The sequence below is a fragment of the Megalobrama amblycephala genome, linkage group LG6, assembly GCF_018812025.1.
Source record: "Megalobrama amblycephala isolate DHTTF-2021 linkage group LG6, ASM1881202v1, whole genome shotgun sequence".
In the NCBI taxonomy this organism is placed as follows: Eukaryota; Metazoa; Chordata; class Actinopteri; order Cypriniformes; family Xenocyprididae; genus Megalobrama; species Megalobrama amblycephala.
The window spans coordinates 19,713,191-19,734,686 of NC_063049.1; positions in this window are offsets into that span (position 1 = coordinate 19,713,191).

A 21,496-nucleotide genomic window follows, 5' to 3' on the forward strand; every position below is an offset into this window, starting at 1 on the left:
ACACTTTTAGCTGCGCTGGAGCTTAATAGCATGAATTAAAGAGCGACTCAAGTCCAGCAGGAAGGATTATTTATGTATGCCATATATTTTTGTTGATTTGGGACATTTTGGGGTAAAGAAAAGAGTTCTGCATAACACAAAACAAGCTAGATGTCACAGGAGAGGCCAGAACTGTCAATTAAAGAGGCTGTGTGATTTTAAATGCTACACGTTTCTGGGAAAAGCAAGAGAGATCAAACGGACTCTTTGTGAGTGAAATTTTATCAATTGTCAGTCGCAGGGTCTTGGACATATTTAATGCGAGCAGATCAATGAAAGCTCTGTAACGCCATGGTGCGCGATGCCTAGTGGAGTTCCTTTACGACGAGCTCATAAATTAACAAGCTCAAATTCCTGACAGTTTCTGAGACACCTCCAGTGTCATAGCACTTTTCAAAACCTCTAAATGCAAACTACAGACACTGCTGAGCCCTGTAGGAATCAGATCTCTGTAGCCCACACAGCTGTCAGCAACAGTGCTTCTTTACAGGAAAATTAGACCTCTTATGATTTATTTAATGCATAATGCCATGAAAAAAAATGGAATAGGTCTTACTGGATTGCTTATCTTAAGAAAGTTTCGAAAATTGCTTTACTGCTGCCTATGTTTAAAACACTTTCAATTGATTGAATAAATGGGGTCTGATAGTTAATATTTGATTATTCCTGGCAGTGAATAACAAAATGTATGTGTCCATGAACAAGAGAACGGGGAAAGATTTATAAAACCCTGGCATGGCATTTCATAAACAGCTACAGTGCTCAGCGTAAATGAGTACACCTCCTTTGAAAAGTAACATTTTAAACAATATCTCAATGAACACAAAAACATTTTACAAAATGGTGACAAGTTTAATATAACATTTGTTTAACTTATAACATGAAAGTAAGGTTAATATATAACTTAGATTACACATTTTTCAGTTTTACTCAAATTAGGGTGATGCAAAAATGAGTACACCCCACAACAAAAACTACTACATCTTTGTATGGCCTCCATGATTTTTAATGACAGCAACAAGTCTTCTAGGCATGGAATGAACAATGGAATGGCAACATTTTGCAACATCTATCTTTTTCCATTCTGGATACTGGATGGAAAGTGATGCTCAACTTCAAAATTCCCCATAGGTGTTCGATTGGGTTCAGATCAGGAGCCACTGAATCACTTTCACCCTGTTCTTCTTCAGAAATCCAACAGTGGCCTTAGATGTGTGTTTAGGATCATTGTCATGTTGGAAAAGTGCAAGACGACCAAGGGCATGGAGTGATGGTAGCATCTTCTCCTTCAGTATAGAGCAGTACATCTGTGAATTCATGATGGCATCAATGAAATGCAGCTCCCGACACCAGCAGCACTCATGCAGCCCCACATAAGGACACTGCCACCACCATGTTTCACTGTAGGCACCATGCATTTTTCTTTGTATTCCTCACCTTTGCGACGCCATACAGTTTTGAAGCCATCAGTTCCAAAAACATTTGTCTTGGTCTCGTCACTCCAGAGTATAGAGTCCCAGTAGTCTTCCTCTTTGTCAGCATGGGCCCTGGCAAACTCTAGGTGGGTTTTTTTGTGCCTGGGCTTTAGGAGAGACTTCTTTCATGGACGGCACCCATGCATGCCATTCCCCTGCAGTGAACGCCGTATTGTGTCACGGGAAATAGTCACCCCAGTTTGGCTTTCTACTTCTTTAGATAACTGCAGTGAACTTGCATGCTGATTTTCTTCAACCCTTCTCATCAGAAGACACTCCTGTTGATGTGTTAACTTCCATGGATGACCTGGACGTCTCTGTGAGATGGTTGCAGTTCCATCTTTTTAAAATGTTTGTACCACTTTTACTACAGACTGATAAGTAAAGCTTTGCTGATTTTCTTGTAGCCTTCACCTTTCTGGTGTAAAGAAATTATTTTCTTTCTCAGGTCTTGTGACATTTCTCTTCCATGTAGTGCCATTGCTGACAGCATGAAATGGGAAGGGGTTTTAACACCCTTTTATAGTCAACTGTCTGCTGGACACCTGTGTAATAAATAATTAGACTCACCTGTGGTTGAATTCTTGTTAAATTAGACATTTGTAGTCTAAAATTTAGCTTTGCTCCAGAGACTTTCAGTGGGGTGTACTCATTTTTGCATCACCCTAATTTGAGTAAAACTGAAAATTTTGTTCTCTAAGTTATATTATTAACCTTACTTTCATGTTATAAGTTAACATAGTCTTGTCAACATTTGTCAACTTAGTCTTGTCAACATTTTGGAAATTGTTTTTGTTTTCATTGAGATATTCTTTAAAATGTTACTTTTCAAAGGGAGTGTACTCATTAATGCTAAGCACTGTAAATAAAGACTTCACTCATGAGAAGCAATCTGACAGCCATAGAATGGCCTCCATATAATATAACTGATGGATAAACTTGCTTTACATTGTTAAATTCTCATATACATTGGAAATATACATTTCACCACAATCCTGAGGTTCTTTTCAGAATGGTTTTTGTTCTTTTCTTAAGGTTAAACTGTGCTGATTTATTCATTTGTATGAAAATAATCCAGAGGATAATATATGATTGTCAATAGCCTTTGGATGTAATGGAGTCAGACAAATCCCATCATTAGAAACTGTTCAGATGTCATTTTAGACTTCAAACGCAACCATTAGGATTTTTTTTTTCATTCAAATTGAGGTAGACAGCATGTTTCTGCCTTTTTTTTTTTTTTTTTTTTTGATTTTATGTGAAGGAAACTCTCAGCGTTAGAAAAGAACAGCTTTCGGTAATGGCCCTTCCATCACATTCACTTCCTCTACTCAGATCTCTGTCAGGCATTGTGTTTGATGATAAAGTGCGTTCATGCGCATCTCACAATATTGGATCTGGAGAAATGACTACAACATTTTTTTGAAATTATCTGCCATGTTCATACCATTCAGATAGACCTCTCTGCTCCCTGGGCTTTCAGCCTCTTTCCTGTATTGTCATTCCGTCGGGCATTCTATTGAAATCTCTAAATTGCTTTAACTATGGGGCTGAGACGACGTCACTCACTCTTTTGGAATCTCGTTGGACATCAGGAACGCTCGGACGGAATTGCCAAGAAAAGCAAAGCAGAGTTGTCTTCAATTTTAGAGACACAAATATGTTATGAATCTATAACACGAGGAAAGAGGTAAGTCATAAGATCTAAAATACGATACATGCCTCAGTAGGGTTTCCAAAGAAGATAACACCCATATTAAATCTCCAATCTCCCTCCCAGGCCCTGTTAACGACAGAGGCAGTTTATTGATGAAGAACTGATGTCGCAAACCGCGGGCCTGTCTGCCTATGATAATTTAACTGGTTTCGCTTTTATCACCCACCTCCTAGCAATTACTGTGACCTCTTTTAAGAGCTCTCTGTGCTGTGGGCTAATTGCTTGCAGAGGACAGAGGAAACACTTTCAGATGAACCAGATCTTCTCGTTCTACATCAATTTAACTAAGGCTATGTTTACACCTGGTATTAAGATCTGTCTTGAGTGATTGATCACAAGTGGTCAGCCAAGACGTATCGTTGTTTACGCCTGGCATTAAGATGAGACTACTTGTGACTTGTGTTTTGAGGGAAGGGTCTCATGCATCACTTTCTTTGTCAGTATGTTACTGCAAGTGAAGGAAAAGCTCAAAAATAGTCCAAAAAGGAAAAGAAAGTTAAAACCTGATGACCTTCAAATGTGTTTTGTGTCATCGGATCACAAGCTCTGTCCACTTATGATCGGATCTGAGTCAAGTGTTAAAGGGTTAGTTCACCCAAAAATTTAAATTCTGTCATTAATTACTCACCCTCATGTCGTTCCAAACCCTTCCTTAAATATAAATCATACTTTCATGTATAAACACCAATATACACTACCGTTCAAAAGTTTGGGGTTGGTGAGATTTTTGTAAATGCTCACCAATGCTGCATTTATTTGATAAAATTACAGTAAAAACAGAAATATTACTTATATTTTATATTCAAATATATTTTAAAATTGATTGTCACATGAAACGTGTCCTTCAGAAATCATTCTAATATGCTGATTTGCTGCTCAAGAAACATTTCTTATTATCAATGTTGAAAACAGTACTGGTTATTATTTTTGAGGAAACCATGAAACACTTATTTTCAGGATTCTTTGATAAAGTTCAACAGCATTTTTGTAACATTAAAAATGTCCTAACTGTCATTTTTGATCAGTGTAATGTGTCCTTACATTCTGAATAAAAGTATTAATAAAAAAAAAAAAAAAAAATCTTACAGACTCCAAATTTTTAAACAATTGTGTATAAGGTGGGAGAATAATATTGTTATTACAAAATTAAATAATTGTTTCCACAATAAATAATTGACTTTCGTATTATCATTGTACTGAATTGTAGGCCTACTTTATTTTATATTAAGTTGACATCATATCATTTGTTGTAAACTAGCTATTAAAGGGTTAGTTCACCCAAAAATAAAAATTCTGTCATTAATTACTCACCCTCGTGGCGTTTTACACCCGTAAGACCTTCATTGATCTTCGGAACACGAATTAAGATATTTTGGTTGAAATCCGATGGCTCAGTGAGGCCAGCATAGCCTGCAATGACATTTCCTCTCTCAAGATCCATAAAGGTACTAAAAACATATTTAAATGTGATGTTCATGTGAGTACAGTGGTTCAATATTAATATTATAAAGCGACGAGAATATTTTTGGTGCGCTAAAAAAAACAAAATAACGACTTATTTAGTGATGGCCGATTTCAAAACACTGCTTCATGAAGCTTCAGAGCATAATGAATCAGCGTGTCGAATCAGTTGTTCGGAGCGCCAAAGTCACATGATTTCAGCAGTTTGGTGGTTTGACACGCAATCCGAATCATGATTCAACACACTGATTCATTATGCTCCGAAGCTTCCTGAAGGTGTGTTTTGAAATCGGCCATCACTAAATAATTCGTTATTTTGTTTTATTTTGGCGCACCAAAAATATTCTTGTCGCTTTATAATATTAATATTGAACCACTGTACTCACATGAACCGATTTAAATATGTTTTTAGTACCTTTATGGATCTTGAGAGAGGAAATGTCATTGCTCCTTATGCAGGCCTCACGGAGTCATCGGATTTCAACAAAAATATCCTAATTTGTGTTCCGAAGGTTAACAAAGGTCTTACGGGTGTGGAACGGCATGAGCGTGAGTAAAAATGACAGAATTTTCATTTTTGGGTGAACTAACCCTTTAACTAGAGGTGTAAAGAACAAAATAATCACTATTAATTTCATGATTTTTTACCAATCCTTACAAATAAAAAAAAATAGTTTTTGAAATGTTGAAAAACACATATCTCATTAATATCTTAAAGGTGATAGAGAGGATTTTTTCGTCGACTGAGAAACCAAAGACTGTTACTGAGTTTTTTAAATGAGCGCATGCATAAGAACAACCCCCCTCCTTCACAGCTCATTTTAAAGGAACGCCTCCCAAAATTCGTGCACGAGTGTTTACCACCGGCATTCGCTGTGTCGTGTTTTTTGGATTCATTATGTCGGACTCACCGCAGGTAACTCATAATCTGCAGTTGTTATTCCTGTCTCCTGACAAAAACATTGCATGCAGCGCCTGTGGAGTGTGGAAAGTTACTGGAGCGCGCAGCCGTGCTCGTCTCTCACAAGGAACGTCATGGCAGTGATTGACAAGCCAGAGGGCCAATCGTTTACGCGATGATCGCGTAAACGATTGGCTGATGTTTTTAAGGCCCTACCTCGTGCACAGATGATGTATATTAATATTATTACTTTCAGTGCACCTAATAAATAGTCTTTTATAAGTTAGCAAAGACAGTTTCAAGTAATATTGCAAAAATGTATAAAACAAAACATCCTCTTCAGCACCTTTAAGTGCACATTAACTTTGACAGCCCTAAAAATAGATTTTGTAAAATCTTACAAAAAAAACAAACAACAACTTTGCAAGCCCCTTTGTCCCTGTATACTTCAGTTTGAAAACCCCTGTTTTCAGCACACAGTAAGATGTAAAAATGCACATTTAAACTGCAATTTTATCTCTTATTGTCTTTCTCAATGTCTGTTTTTCCATCAGTGTATCAGCATGAGACATGCAGTCATGTAACTATAATTACATATTGTGTGCTAATGAAGGGATTTGGCAATTAAAAAGGCTTAAATGAAAAGAGAACACACATTCACAAATGCATGTTATGTGTCAAACAGATGCATTTTACTGCAGTGTATTTGTGCAATACTGTGATACAAGGGTTAAATGTTTTGCTCAAATAGAGGGTGACTGTAGCAAGTGGAACCCATGTAACAATTATTAATTCTCTGCTGGTCAAGGGCTTACAGCGTCAAAATCTGCTGAGAGAGACATTCTAGGATGCAGCGCTTGGTTTTCAATTATGTAGTGCTGTGTTACACACATCATGAGTGACAGCAGGGGAGAGCAAAATTGAAATGAAACTCAACTTGCAAGTTACTAGGACAGGGCCATGAAAGCAACTCAAAGCTAAAATTTCATTAATTAGATTTCTAATGGCCCACAGTGGGACTTGTCCTTGATTCACTCTGTTCTGACACATTTCTGGCACAAGGCAATACATGTTCAAAAGCGCTTGACATTCAAGCCATCAAAATAAACATACTGCCACTTAACCTCAGCCCAGAATGGAAGTTCATTATTCTCAAGCACATAAGAAAGTCGATAAGTCTGCCACACACAGCAGGGGAAATCATATTTCTTCCTTTATCCATACCTAGAGTGCTTGAGCTGAATGACTCAAAAAAAACCCTGATGAAATATCCCGGGTGAATGGATCATGGGAAAGGACTGACAGGTCAATGCCATCGTAGATGCTTATTCAGGCAAAATGCTTCTTTCTAAGGCTTGTTTCTTTTCCTAATGCTTCATTTTGCATCCCTGACCACCGACCCGCATGATAATTAAAGAGGAAATAAATGCACACTGCTTATCTGGTGCACACAAAAGCAAGTTCAAGGCATCCTACAAATCATGTTTCAGAAGAGAAATCTTGTTTATGCATCAAAGCAGGACTTGTTTTTACTGGAAGGAGAAATTGCTTGTGAACTGCCCACTGTTTCTCCCTCATAGATGACTCATAACATGAGAGCACCAGAAATACTATTATTATCAATGTGATAGCTAAAACAGACCTGGTCTACGATGACATAATGTGGTTTCGTGCCATAAACACAGAAACATTTTCCCTCCAACCTGCATCCAGGCATGTTGCAAAAATTCAAGGACCTGTCAACAGAGGGCACTATAATCTATGGTAAAAGGCCACTGTCACCAGCCCCCTCTGAGTTACACATCCTGCCCTCCCAACTGTTTCATCTCTTTGAGAATTGGAATATGGCACACAGGGATGGCATAAGCAATTAAGCTTCAGATGTGAAAATTGAGCTGCCGATAAAAATCGATAGAAAGCAAAATGAGTTGAAAAAGAGCTGACTCTCATTAGATTCCTCCACGCCCTGGAAAAATACGACCCAAATAAAGATGCATAAGCATATATTGCAGATAATAGAATTTGCTTGCATTGCTCATGACAACGCTGTTTTGAATGGTATATCCCAGGTGTAATGGAAACATAGGTTGTGGTAGCTGCAATTTTTCTGTTATTTGCCAAATCTTGACAGATATTTCCAAATGCTGTCTGTCATTCTAACATAAAAAAAAAAAAGAGAGAAAACCATTCAAACGTAGTCCATCAAGAAAGATACACACAAGAATCAATGAAGATCCAGCTATACATATACAAACAATTAGTTCTACACATGATTTGAATAGGCAGAATACCAGATTTTCAATGAATTTTTAGTGAATAATGCCTGTTTTCCTCTAAACCACACTGTAAACCCGGATAAGAATCTACTTAAAAAAAAAACGAGGTAACTCGTAGCCTTAAAATTTTTAAGTAATGAAGCATTAGTTGAATAAGTGAAGTGGACTACGTTCAATGTACTTAAGCCCATAATGGAATGGAATAGAACATTTAAGTTGAATTTACTTAAAAAATTCTTAATATAATATAAAAAACTTAATAATTCGAGTTCATTTAACTTAAAATGTTTTGTAATATTAATTACTTTGTAGTTATTACACCTAGTATATTTAAGTTCAATGTACTAAGCAAGTTAACTTGCCACCAATCAAAATTCATCCATGCCTCCCATCATGCTTTGCTGCATGAATAAATTATGAGCTGAATTGTCTAGTAATTTTCTTTATTCTCACTATTTAAATTTTGCTGTTTTTCTGTGACTTTTTAGTAGCTTGTTTTCTAATGTTCAGAGTTGATCTGTTTATCAGAATATGTTGCTTGTCACCGTTGTTGAGATTCATACGCTGATTCTTGATGTCTGTGTGTGCCTAAAATATATATGTTTTTTTTTTGTGATAAGGACAACTTTAAAGAAAAAAAAAAAAATTGTATTGTAAAAGTTGATCTTCCGCTGTAGAATCACAGTGCTGCTGTAATCAATAATGTAAATCTACCTCAGATATTGGGCTCTAAAATGAGTTCAGTGATTCAGATCAAATAATGATTATGTGAAAACATAACCATCACCACCTGATCATCTTTTAACTTTGCTTGTCTGGTTGGTTTTAATGCAGTTAAAACTGCCCAAACAAAATTTAATATTAAAAAGTCAAGGGTCAAGAGCTCATCTAAAACAAACCCTGACCTCGATGATGGTGGCTTAAAATTGTGATTTTCTCCTTTAGTGGAAAACTATAAAAAGGTAAATGTTTGGAAAAAATGTCTTTAGAACAGCCAAAACAAATGTTCCAACTGCTCATCAACTGCTCCTTGAATTCACACACATCACGACAAAATGGCGTCATTACCTGCCGCAAACCAGTGTGTAGGAGGTGTGGTCAGGAGAAAAACTTCATAATTTAAGTGTATTTAACTTACATTTATTAACACATTCAAATACACCCACAAATTAGTAGAATATACTTATATTTTATAAGTAATGCAACCAAACTTAAATATTTTAAGTATATTGTAATTATATTTTTAAGCAAATATAAAATCCGGGCTAAGGTGTTTTCAACCTTTTGAATTGAATTGAAAAAAAATGATATTACTTGATGTGTTTGAACATCATTGCTATATTACTTAAGCTGCATATAGTTTACAAACCCCATATCTACACCGGATGCGACAGTTGTCTAGTTGCGCCTTGCCGCAAAAGCTTGAGGGGCCGTTCACACAGAACGTGTTTTTCCATTCCAATGCGCTACTGTTCCATTGTTTTCCTATGTAAACTCACGCTAGCCGGATGTGTGTGACCGTTGCACCGTCGCGTCTTGCTTCTTTTGCAGCGTCTTGCACATGACATGGCATTCTAAAAACATGGTGCTCAAGTTAAAATCAACTTTTAAAAAATGCATCTTGAGGCCTTGCGTTTTTTCCCCATTCCACTGCCCGCGTTTAAAGCAAAAACGCGTTCTGTGTGAACGAGCCCTGAGGATGTCTACACTGGATGCAACAAAGTGACCATTGCAAATCCAATTGTTGTTCGTGTCAAAAGTAACGCTGGTGCTTTGGAGTATGTCAGAAATAGAACAAGGTAGGCCAATCAGTTTACTGTTGGGCAGGGACGTGCACAGGAATTTTGAGGGGCAGTTGCTCTGACCTAAAAAAAGGGCACTCCCCTACCAACATACTCGCGTGCGCGCGCGAGTATGTGAGCGAGACGTGTGAGTGAGAGACGCAGGGAAATGAAATTTGCTCTATGAAAGACATTGACAAAGACGAAAACTAAGGACATTTAATCTATAATTTTATTTTATTTTAGTTAGTTTTGCCAAACACACATTACAGTTTTGGTTAGTTATCGTTTTTTGTAATGCCTCGTTTTTATTTTTATTTCAGTTAACGACGATGTTTTTTCCCACCTAGTTTTCATTTTTTCGTTCGTTTTCGTTAACGATTATAACCTTACTCACCTTTCCGACAACGTTAAGTCGTCTCACCCGACAACCGTGACAATCTCCTTCTAGTGCCGCTCATGCAGGCTCAGCTCAGGTGCCGGTCGCCTGCAGCGCTGCAGCCACGTAAACAGAGTTTGCCCTTCCCCTACTGACTTTCACTTTCGGACGGGTGCCCGAATATGGAAGTGAATGATGCTTTGCGATTTTTTATTTTTTTTTATCTAGGCCTACGTGAAATTCTGCATCCATTGTACGATTTTTTTATTTATTTTTTTCCACCTCGGAAGGGCAACGTGAGTCGAGAAGGGCATATGGGTAGTTGCCCGGGCAACCTGAGCAACTCCCCTGTGCACGTCCCTGCTGTTGGGGATTTTGTGTTGCATCGTGCCGCTTGCGTCCGGTGTTGTAGACAGGGTATTAGTTAAAAATTTAAACTTTAGAGTGACGGCTGAGCTGGTTTTTATCCATTTAGTTTTTAGTTGTTTTTGCTCAAATACAGTTGCGCCAAACCTGCTGTAACCATAGCCAATGACTATCTGGGAGAATAGTCAAATTGCCCCCTCTAGTGGATGACTAAAGATTTGCTAGTAAAATCTCACATTTACAGCTTTTTCACAGGAGTGTATGCTTCTGAATTAACAAGGGGTTGCGCCCCCTAGGGGCCCCACAGATTGAAAACCCTTGCTCTAAACCATTGTATGGCTTCAGAAGATTTGGCATATTGTGAATGATTTATATACATGCTTTTATGATACTTCAATGTTTTTTTTTGTTTGTTTGTTTTTTTGGTCTTTTTGAGCTAATCTCTTTCAATGAAAAAAAGGGGGTTGTTAAATCAGCTAAATACTTCCTTTTGTGATCCAAGTATATGTAATGAAAAAGCAAATATAAAAAAGTGACAGTAAAGACTTTTACATTGTTACAAAAAAAATAGTTCTTTTGAACTTTCTATTCATCATGTTTTTAAAATAAATATAAATGTATAATTAAAAAAATATATATTGGCTATATCAAATCTACATACACATGGAATGGCATATCTATCAAGCAAATCAAAATGACAGATTGATAATGATTATTAGTTTCACAACCTCTAGATGGGAAGGTCTGAGGGAGAACGTACTGTCTGTTTATCCTCCATTAGAGGCCGAGATTTAGTATGTGTGTGCGGGCAGAGATTTGAGAGACTGGGGAGAAATGGTTGTTGTTGACCAGTAATCTCTCAGCGCCTGATCAATTTAGGAAACCTCGGCTGATGTCCCCTGACAGCTGTGGCACCAAAGCGGCTTGGAAACTCTCTGAACGCAAAGCCTGTTACAGTGGAGCTGCATATCAGACACTGCAGATGGAGGAAAAGCCTTATCTTCAGAGACGGCTCAGGTTTGCACCTTCAACACAGCAAGTTTCTCACAGTCTGCGACTGCTGTTAGAACTACCCATTGACTCAAAGTCTTTCTATATTGCAAAGGACTCAAATCATCAAACAACATGACCCACATTAAACAAGAAAATCAGTCTTGAATACATCCGCTGAGCCCAGCAATGTTCGAAATGACTATGGTTTGAATTCAAACCCCCTCACTGGTGTTAACAGTTAAACTTTGTTGGTATTTGGTAAATGGGAATTGTTCTACAACATGTCCTTGAACCAAATGTGCCTCGACCTGTTTTTATCCAAGTCCTCCTGGGCTCTTAGACAGTTTTTTGACATCAGCACCGGATGCCTGTCACCAGCTACCATCACAGCATGTTCATGAAGACAAACAAATAAGAATTAGCATGTGTTAAAGGGACAGTTGTCTCAAAAGTGATCATTCTGTCATGATTTACTAACCCTCAAGTCTTTTACAAACTTGTAAAGGACAAAACACAAACAAACAAAAAACAATAAAAGTAGTTCATATGACTTATGTCCTTTTGAAGGCAATGTGTGCTTTATGTGATTAACGCACTGAAATTTTATTCATTATTCATTAAAAATCATGGCATCTGTGGTCACCACTGACTTTCAGTGCACAGAAAAGAGATGGGAAATTCTTCTATTAAAAATTATTTTTGTATTTCCACTGAAGAAAGTCATACAGTTTTGGAACATAATGATGACAGAGAAAAACAAACTTTGGACAAAATTTGGACTATCCCTTTAAGAGACAGAGCAGGCATATGCTTGTGTTGTAGGATGAAATGTAGGGAGGCTAATGTGTGGTAAACATTTCGACAGCAATAGTAACCTTAATGTCTCCAGCAGTCGCTCTACCACTAGCACAGAGTGGGCGGGGTGTGAACAGCACGTGTCATTTCCTGTGAGACCCATCCTTCTTCACAGTGGACGCTTGTAATCCCTGTGTCGAGTCCAGACGGTCATGCCACGGCACAACACTGCTAGCACAGATTGAGCCAAAACACATGAGCACGCTCCCCACACTTCCTGCCATTTGGCCGTGTATGTTACGTAACTCGATATTCAGGGTGCAAGTGTGGATGCATTGCAGTTTATAAAATTGTACAGTCTGTATGAAAGGCATGTAAGCCACAAGTTGAGAAGCATTGATAGGCAGGACGTAAAGTAGGGGACCATTTTAGTAATTTACTAAATAGAGCAAAAAAAATATTGCATGAACTATTTTTGAGGCTGGAGATAGGAATGAATACAGGTATATATCAAGTTTGTATAATGTACATACACACAAGCATAATACACACACACACACACACACTGTGTACCCAAATAAGTTGGCAAAACTAAAAAAAAAAAAAAAAAAAAAAAAAAGAGGTAATCAGTAACACCAAAATTTTCAAGTTGAGAAATTCAAAGTTTAAGTAAGCAGAACTGGCAGATTTTTATCGTACATTTGAATGACTCATAACTTGAAATATATGAGTAAGCTAATTCATACAATTAACTTAAAATTATCATGTAATCTCAATTTAAATATTTGTAGTAGTGGAAAATTGGCTAGCTTTAACTAGCTAATTCAGTAAATGCTAACATGCTAATTGGTAACAATAGTTGTGTCACAAATGACACACTATACACTATGCACTTACAGTGCCCTCCACAATTATTGGCACCCTTAGTAATTATGAGCAAAAAATAAATCTACATTGTTTATCCTTTTGATCTTTCATTCAAAAAAAATCACAAAATTATAACCTTTCATTGAAGGTAAAGAACTGAAAAAATCACATTATGAAATAAATGTTTTTCTTCAAAACACGTTGGCCACAATTATTGGCACCCTTTTATTCAAAACTTTTTGCAACCTCCTTTTGCCAAGATAACAGCTCTGAGTCATCTTCTATAATGCCTGATGAGTTTAGAGAACATCTGACAAGAGATCAGAGACCATTCCTTCATGCAGAATCTCTACAGATCCTTCAGATTCCCAGCTCCATGTTGGTGCTTCTTCTCTTCAGTTCACTCCACTCATTTTCTTTAGGGTTCAGGTCAGGGGACTGGGAAGACCATGGCAAAAGCTTCATTTTGTGCTCAGTGACACATTTTTGTGTTGGTTTTGATGTTTGTTTTGGATCATTGTCCCAATGGAAGATCCAACCATGGCTCATTATAGGATTTCTAGCAGAAGCGGTCAGGTTTTGATTTTCTATCTGTTGGTATTTGATAGAATCCATGATACCATGTATCTGAACAAGATGTGCAGGACTTCCAGCAGAAAAATAGGCCCACGACTAGGGCTGTGTATTGCCAAGAATCTGGCGATAGGATACGTATCACGATACAGGGGTTACGATACGATATATTGTGATATATTGCGATACTAAGAAAGCCAATATATTGAGATATTTCTTGTTTTTTTTAGAAAAAGGATGCAATTTTAGAAAAAAACAGTAATAAAGAACACACCACCATATGTATAAAACTTTACAAACAACTTTATTTTAATCAATACAGTACCATTTGCATTTATATCACAATCACTATTTTGTGCAATCTAAGGGAAAATAGTAAAGTGACTGCAGAATTCTTTAGGTGTATATGTTTTAAAGGTTCACAGTATAGCAGTTTTTAATTTCTAAACTATTTAACAACTAGTGCATAGTCCATTTCATGACTGAATGTCTGTTATATTTAATACTGTAGGAGAGTTTTGGGTTTGCTAATGCTATCTGTTTACGTTCTGAGATAACGCTGACATCTAGCGGTTGGGTTTTATACAGTCTGCTGCTTGCTGTAAAGCAGTCTATTGTATAAATTGCTAAAAATAAACATGCCTTCATTGAAGTACTGAACTGCAGAGCTGTTGCAAACATCGTTATGATCAGATGCTTTATTTATGCTGTCACCGCTGTCATTTTTTGTTTTGTGTTTATTTTGTTACTGAGAGGAAAACGTGCAGTACATATTATATATTCTATCGAACGCCTCTCTCAGGAGTGCGGATTGCATCAGCAGATTCAATGAGTTTCCTGAGTTTTGGATTATATAACATGATCTATTTTGCAAACAACTGACTCTTGTCGATCTCCTTAGTGGGTTCTTTATAGTTGAAGCCAAAATGAGTCCACACTTCAGCTCTGTATGCCGTGGGAACTGAATAATTCTATTGTCTCTTGTGAGCTGGGTTTGCTAATGCTAACGCTATAGATGCACCTCGCGCTTCTCCGGCTACGCGTCAGTTTACGTTCTGAGATAACGCTGACATCTAGCGGTTGGGTTTTATACAGTCTGTGGTTTAAACCGAACACAAAGCCACGAATCTTGGATATAAATGAATAAATATCGATACAGTGTTTTTGAGAATCGATACAGTATCACTAAACATAATATCGCGATATTCATGTGTATCGATATTTTCTTACACCCCTACCCACAACATTAAAAATCCAGTGTAGTGAACAGCACATTCTAGGGCCCAGTTTATGGCTGGGCCCCTCTCTGTCCGTAACAGCGGACAAAGGTTTGCTACATTTTGATTGGATCTTGGTGGACTAACACAAACAAACTGTCCAACGCCATCAGATAAAGATGTAAGGATAACATCCAGACCTCTCTTAGAGGGCAAGAGGAAGACCTCTTGTACCAAGCCTGGAAAGGACAGGACTTCTCATTGGTCCACAGGCAGTTTCTGCCCTTCACCCATCTAGAGACTACTTCCTAAGGTTGGCCAGAGACTGCCATAAAAATTCCTCGGGACCTTAGCAGAAATGGGTGAAACAAAGAGAGATCACAAAGATCCATCCAAATCCATTCAAAACTATGTTTGAAAACCTTAGAACTGATGCAAACTACACATCCATTTCATACTTATTCACAGAAATAAGTATTCTCAGTGACAGCTATTTGTAGTGCCACCTCTGACACAAATTCAGCTGTTAATGTACAATTGAATGAATGCATGACGATTCAATCTTTTTCCATCATGTTTAGTAACTATTTGTTTAGAATATGGCCAAAGGTATTCTGGTGGTGGTTTGGAAAGTGAGAAATGCATTGGTAAAGTTTAAAGACACTGTAAAGACTTCCAACTTTGTGCTTTATGCAAATGAGTTCCACAGGGTAGAGAAGGGTGGGCCACACTTTGTGTGTCCCCTCTGATGCCAGCAGCCAATCACAGCACTCAAATGGAGAAGCGCCAAATTGCAATCTCCTCCTCATCGGAAAGGGATAAAGGTACCCTTTCAACAGACACTCCTTGTTCTGAGTCTGTCCTGCACGAGGATAGACACAACAGATACACCGTTCTGAGTCTGCCCTTCAAAGGGGGAAGACATTAACAGATATACTGTTCTGAGTCTGCCCGTCAAAGGGGAAAGACAGAGCAGATACAACACAGTTCTGAGCCTCTGGTCCATCCAGAGAGACAACAACAGATCCCATGATCTGAGTCTACAACTTGTGAGGCAGCAACAGAGACGACTACGTTCTAAGCCTCCAGCTTGTGAGGAAAGAGACATCAACAAACACTACGTTCAGAGTTTCCATCCAGTGAGACAGTGACGACATCTGCAACAAGGTTAAGCTCAGGAGAGCAATCCTTCACTCCAAGGTACCTTCGTCTGCGTGTTCCAGATTGTTAAGGACCTTCTGCACCTACACCAGGGCCTCATCTGCGTGTTCCAGATTTTAGGACCTTTTGGTGCTCCAGGAGATCAGCATCTTACAGAGCTTCGTGTTCAAGACTGTTGAGACAGATTCTGGCTCCTCTCCCCAGAGTGGTCATCTGATGTACTCATAACCACACCTTAAGAGACGTGATCGAAAAATCACAGCGTCAGCGGTGACTTGAGTACCAATCCCTATTTTACTTCACGTCCTTGGACGGACAAAGTAAAAATCACTACACCAGTGTTATATTTAACAGTGGGCATGGGGTACTTTTTATCCATGTGTGCACCAAACCCATCTGGTGGGTTTGCTGCCAAAAAGTTCTTTTTTTTTTTAGTTTCATCTGACCATAGAAGCCGGTCTTGTTTGAAGTCCCAGTCGTGTCTGACAACTGAATATTGAGGATTTTTCTTGAAACCCTCCTGAACAACTTGTGGTGATATAGGTGCTGTTTGATCATTTTTTAGGCGTTCTGAGACTCAAGACTCATCTAATCTCTGCAATTCTCCAGCTGTGATCCTCCACTCAAACTTTCCTTCCTGCTCAGGGGGAAGGAAGGATGGTGTGGGAGGGTGGGGGGTTGCATAGTTGCATTTCGTGTGTGAATGAACTACTCGCACTATTTGTACTTAAAAACGTCATAGAGTAGTACATAAGTACGCGAATTAGGATGCACCTATTGCTTTGATAGCATTAACATTGCATAGCAATTGCTGAAAGAGTATGGCAATATAGAACATTTAACCTATATCTGTTCTCAAACAAAGCTCATGCTCCACTTTTCACCATGATGGTACCCTAATTCAGATTACTTAAAATGTGTCAGTGTTGTGAGCTCAAAATAAAAAGAAAGTTCTAAATACATACACACATACATCACTCAAATAATCAAAATAATAATCAAAATATTTTTATTATTGTGGTGGGCCTAATTTTGTGTCTTGAAATGCATCACAAAATATTGTTTTTGCCAAGCAACCTAACAATCGAAGATCATTCTGTGTGAATGATTGACACATATAGAATTTAAATGATGTGCAGTCACATGTTCTATTTTATATTAGATGCGCCACATTCAAAGCCAATCAGATTTTAGGACTATATATTTTATTTAGACAACATTAAAATTCTATTTATATATGTGTGAGCAAGTGTGTGTGTTTGTGATTATGTTACAATACGTTTTGCATATGTGTCTGCGCTATAATTTCTAATGACATGCTTGGCGCCAAATACCCCTGTGGCTTCATGGGACAGCAAATGGCCGCCACATTATTCTGCAGCATGACGAAGCGGTTCTGACACGCTGGCTAATGTGGCTGCGCTTTCCTGTGAAGTGCTGATGACGGGGCAGCTCCTGTTCCTCTGTCCCCGGCCAAAATTCTGCCGGTCAGTCATGCCTCTTCTCTCTTGCTCTTTCTGCTGCTCTTGCATTAATAAAGCATACAGTGAAGGTTTTCAAAGCTTCCACTTCTGCTAGTGAATGCATGATTTTGAAACATTTTTGCTACTGGCCTGAGAGAAAAGTTCAGGTCAGTCTTTCAATACTACAGCCCACAGATGCAGAAACCGCATGCAGAGCTCGTGACAAGGGATGCATGAATTTAAGTGATATGGCCAGAGATATGATATAACTTCAAAGTATATTTAAAGTGTGGAGGTGTTACAGCGGTCCACGTGCCAAAACTGAACAAAACTCACAAACATCTCCTTAATATCTCAGCCTTTTCACCTAAACAGCAACAAAATGGCAAACAAATAGAGAAGACGTGTGTATACTACAGACATTCAGGAGAGATTTCAACAATTTCTCACACTATTTTCAGATCTGGCTGCTAAGATACTAAAGGGGATTTCTTTGAGCTCACACATTTCTCCTATAATTTTAGATATGATGAGAAAATTATGATTTTTACGTCATTTACATCAGTGGTTCTCAAGCAGGGGGACAGGGCCCACTACAGGGCCTCAATAAACTTCCTCAAGATTACTTAAAATGATTTAAAATAGAGCTAAAACAACTAAAAATCAATATATTTCTTAGTATTTGGTTATTATATTATTATTATTATTATTATTATGTTATTTATAACAGATCCACTCATGTATATGTATATAAAGAATTTTAAGAGATACGTCTAATACAAGTTGATACTTGCATTAAATATAACTGAGAACCACACTGAGACTCTGAGCAATGAGCTATGAATGATCAACCTCCCAGCATTAAAATTCTCCTGTGCTCAGAGAGCTTTACTGTTGATGGTATATTTAATCTCTTTTTCTCCAAATCTGGGACAGTGAGCTTTTCACCATCTGGGACAAAAGAATCGCCATTGTGGCTGTGACTGAATGACCGGTTTATGATTATCACACTGAAGTAATTAACAGCACTCCATGTGGATTATTAAGTGGTACTTAGTGGAGGTTAATTAATTGCACTGTTCTAATTACATTGTAAATTAAAACTGCAAAAAACAATGAGCATTTCCCTCAGAGTGTAATCAGTCAAAAACCATACACAGCAAGATAAAAGTATTTATAAATAAGGGGTACATGCAGTGTACTGAAATAACCTTATCCATATCAAATTATTCGCTGTCGCCCTAATTTAGTGAGATCCCAAATAAATGTTACTAATTTGCCTGTGCAGTATAACTGTGCATATACAGTATCCCAATTAGCAAATAGTAGGCGTTTAGCTTGTTGGATGACAACAATATTTGTAAATGAGAAATAACTTAACAATTTTTAATTATTAAATGATATTGCATGTCAGTATTCTCCACTTGCAATGACAGCAGCCATGGTGCTCCATGTAAAATCAGATTAATACCTGCCTTTTGGTTGTATTAATTTGCATGTGCCATTTATGGAATGACTTTCAGGGTTGATAAATCGATTTGCGACTGCAATTTAATCTTGCATTGACACCGCCTTTATTTTGCATTTTTTTTGATAGAGGCACACCCTAAATTACATATTCATTAAGAGAAGCCAGCAGAAACAAAAGCAAAGACATGGTATTTTGCTCAGCTTAAAGCTGGTTTGGCAATTTTGAAGAGGTTAGCAATAGCAAGCTTTGAAAGCATAATGCTGCCTTCGTGTACTATTGGACCTATCTTAATTATCTCATGCCATATTTACTAATGGGAAGCACAGGGATAATATTGATACCCAAGTTCCCGAGTCTTATCATTAAAGTAGTGCATTTACATATATGAATAATTATTTGAAGCATATTGTGTGTTTTATACATGGTGAAAATGGCCTGTATTTGATTCCAGAAATGCTTGCAAGCTGACTGTCTAGTGTGGTGAATGTCTATATTGTTGTCAATGAAGACAAATATAAAGTTTTTAGAGAAGAAGGCATACACGTTATCTTTTGTTTTGGTGTAAATTAATCCCTTAACTCTAAACTGCCAATGTAAGCCACTGGGAGACCAGAGGCAGTTGTCATTCACTGTACTGCATTAATAAAAAAAAACTGTTAATATAAAGACTTTTAATACAAAGTATTTTTTCAAAATTAGGTCTTAATAGAATTTTCGTGCCATGACTGTGGGGTCGGGAACGTGTGACGTAGCCTTGGACACTGACTAGACCATCTCATTTTACCGATGAATGCTGAGGAGGACTCAAGCCTACAAGTCTGGACTGGACTAGGAAGGACACAGCCTCACTAGGATGCAGCCTTCCATTTGAGAAGCACCCTACAACTCTGCATAGCCTTATGGAACACACTGATGACGTCTAATGTTTGCAGGACATCCTAACATTGCATTCGGATTGGATGAATATTTTTTTTTTCCTGTGTCTTTTCTACAGAAAACATATGTACATTTTGTAATATTTAGACCACTTCTATTATTGATTGCTATCGGGATGTGAAGAGAGTTTCAATCAGTATAGCAAAAAGTGTTTATGAAAAACATTCCCTCACTGTAAAACCAGAATTTCAGAATACTCAAAATTTTTGTAGACACCGATTACCTTAAAAAATGTAAGTAAAGCAACTCAAGTAAACAATAATTATAAATAATTAATAATAAAAAAAAAAATTTAAATTAAATTAAATTTGTTTTTACTTAATGTTTAAGTGCACTGTACTTAAAACTATTGTTCACTGTAAAACCTGATAAGTTCAGAATAGTCAAAATTTTTGTAGACACTGATTACCTCAAAACAACTAAATATTTTTAAGTTAACTAACTCAAAGATTATTTTAGTAGAACTTAAAAAATGTATTTTGTATTGCACAATCTTGTTAATTACAATTTAATTGAAATGCTGAATAAAGGAACACCTAAACTTTATGGTTAAGTGTTAGTTAGCAACAGCACACTAGCATGCACCAATGTAACCATCAAAGTAGTCCACAGGCCGTTGGCTGAACATCTGATGCATATGGCACACTTAACTGGAAACACTTCAGGATTTTCAAAGTCGTCATATGGTTGGTTAAATTCTACAGGATGTGCGGGATACGTGTGTGTCGCGTTCTTTAACAGTCCACCTGGAAACAAATGCTGTGACGCCAAGGAAGAAGAAAGCCGTCATGTTTACAACTGTGACAATGAGCGCTTTCCAGGATCAACTAAATGCTGGATTTTCAAAAGCATGTGAAGTTTGTGGCTCCATTGTTGCAGTAAACTTGCATAATGCTCTTGAATTAATAATTTATTAGATGCACTGTTATTGTAGGGACAGCGACTTTACATTTTCATGCCCCTAAATGACGTGAAACAAAACGAACTAGGATTGGTTGCATTACATGTCAGTCAAATGTCCTCTTGGGCTTTCCTTGGCCAATGAAAGCTGCGATAGAGTCCAGACCTTCTGCTGTCAGTCTGAAGATCTGGCTATGTGAAACTACCATCAAAGAGACTATCATTATATACTTGCATGAATTGTTAATCAACATGCAGTATGTATAGCCTTAAAGTTTTGCAGCCCATTCTCAACCTAACCACAGGCACTACTCTTCACCACACTGGTATCCCTACAAAACTTCAACGTAACAGAAACACCTTTAAATACCAAAATAGCAGAATATTAAACAATAACACATCTTCCCATGTATCAATCTTGTGAAAAACATACAAAATAATGGTAACACTTTAGAATACTGATCCTTCATTAATGAATAACTACACAGGATTATTTGCATTATTACACAGGATAGGATGCATTATTAACACTCTAGTAACTGCTATTAACTAACAAGGAACTCTGATTAATGAATTAGTAAGTAATAGTGCTCAGCTGAATGTGGTAGTTTATTATTAGCTAATCAGTAACAACTATTTTTTTCATACCTCCCAGAGAACTACTAAGAACTACTATATACAGGTTCATAATTAATGTGAATAATGCATAATGTATAATTAATTCT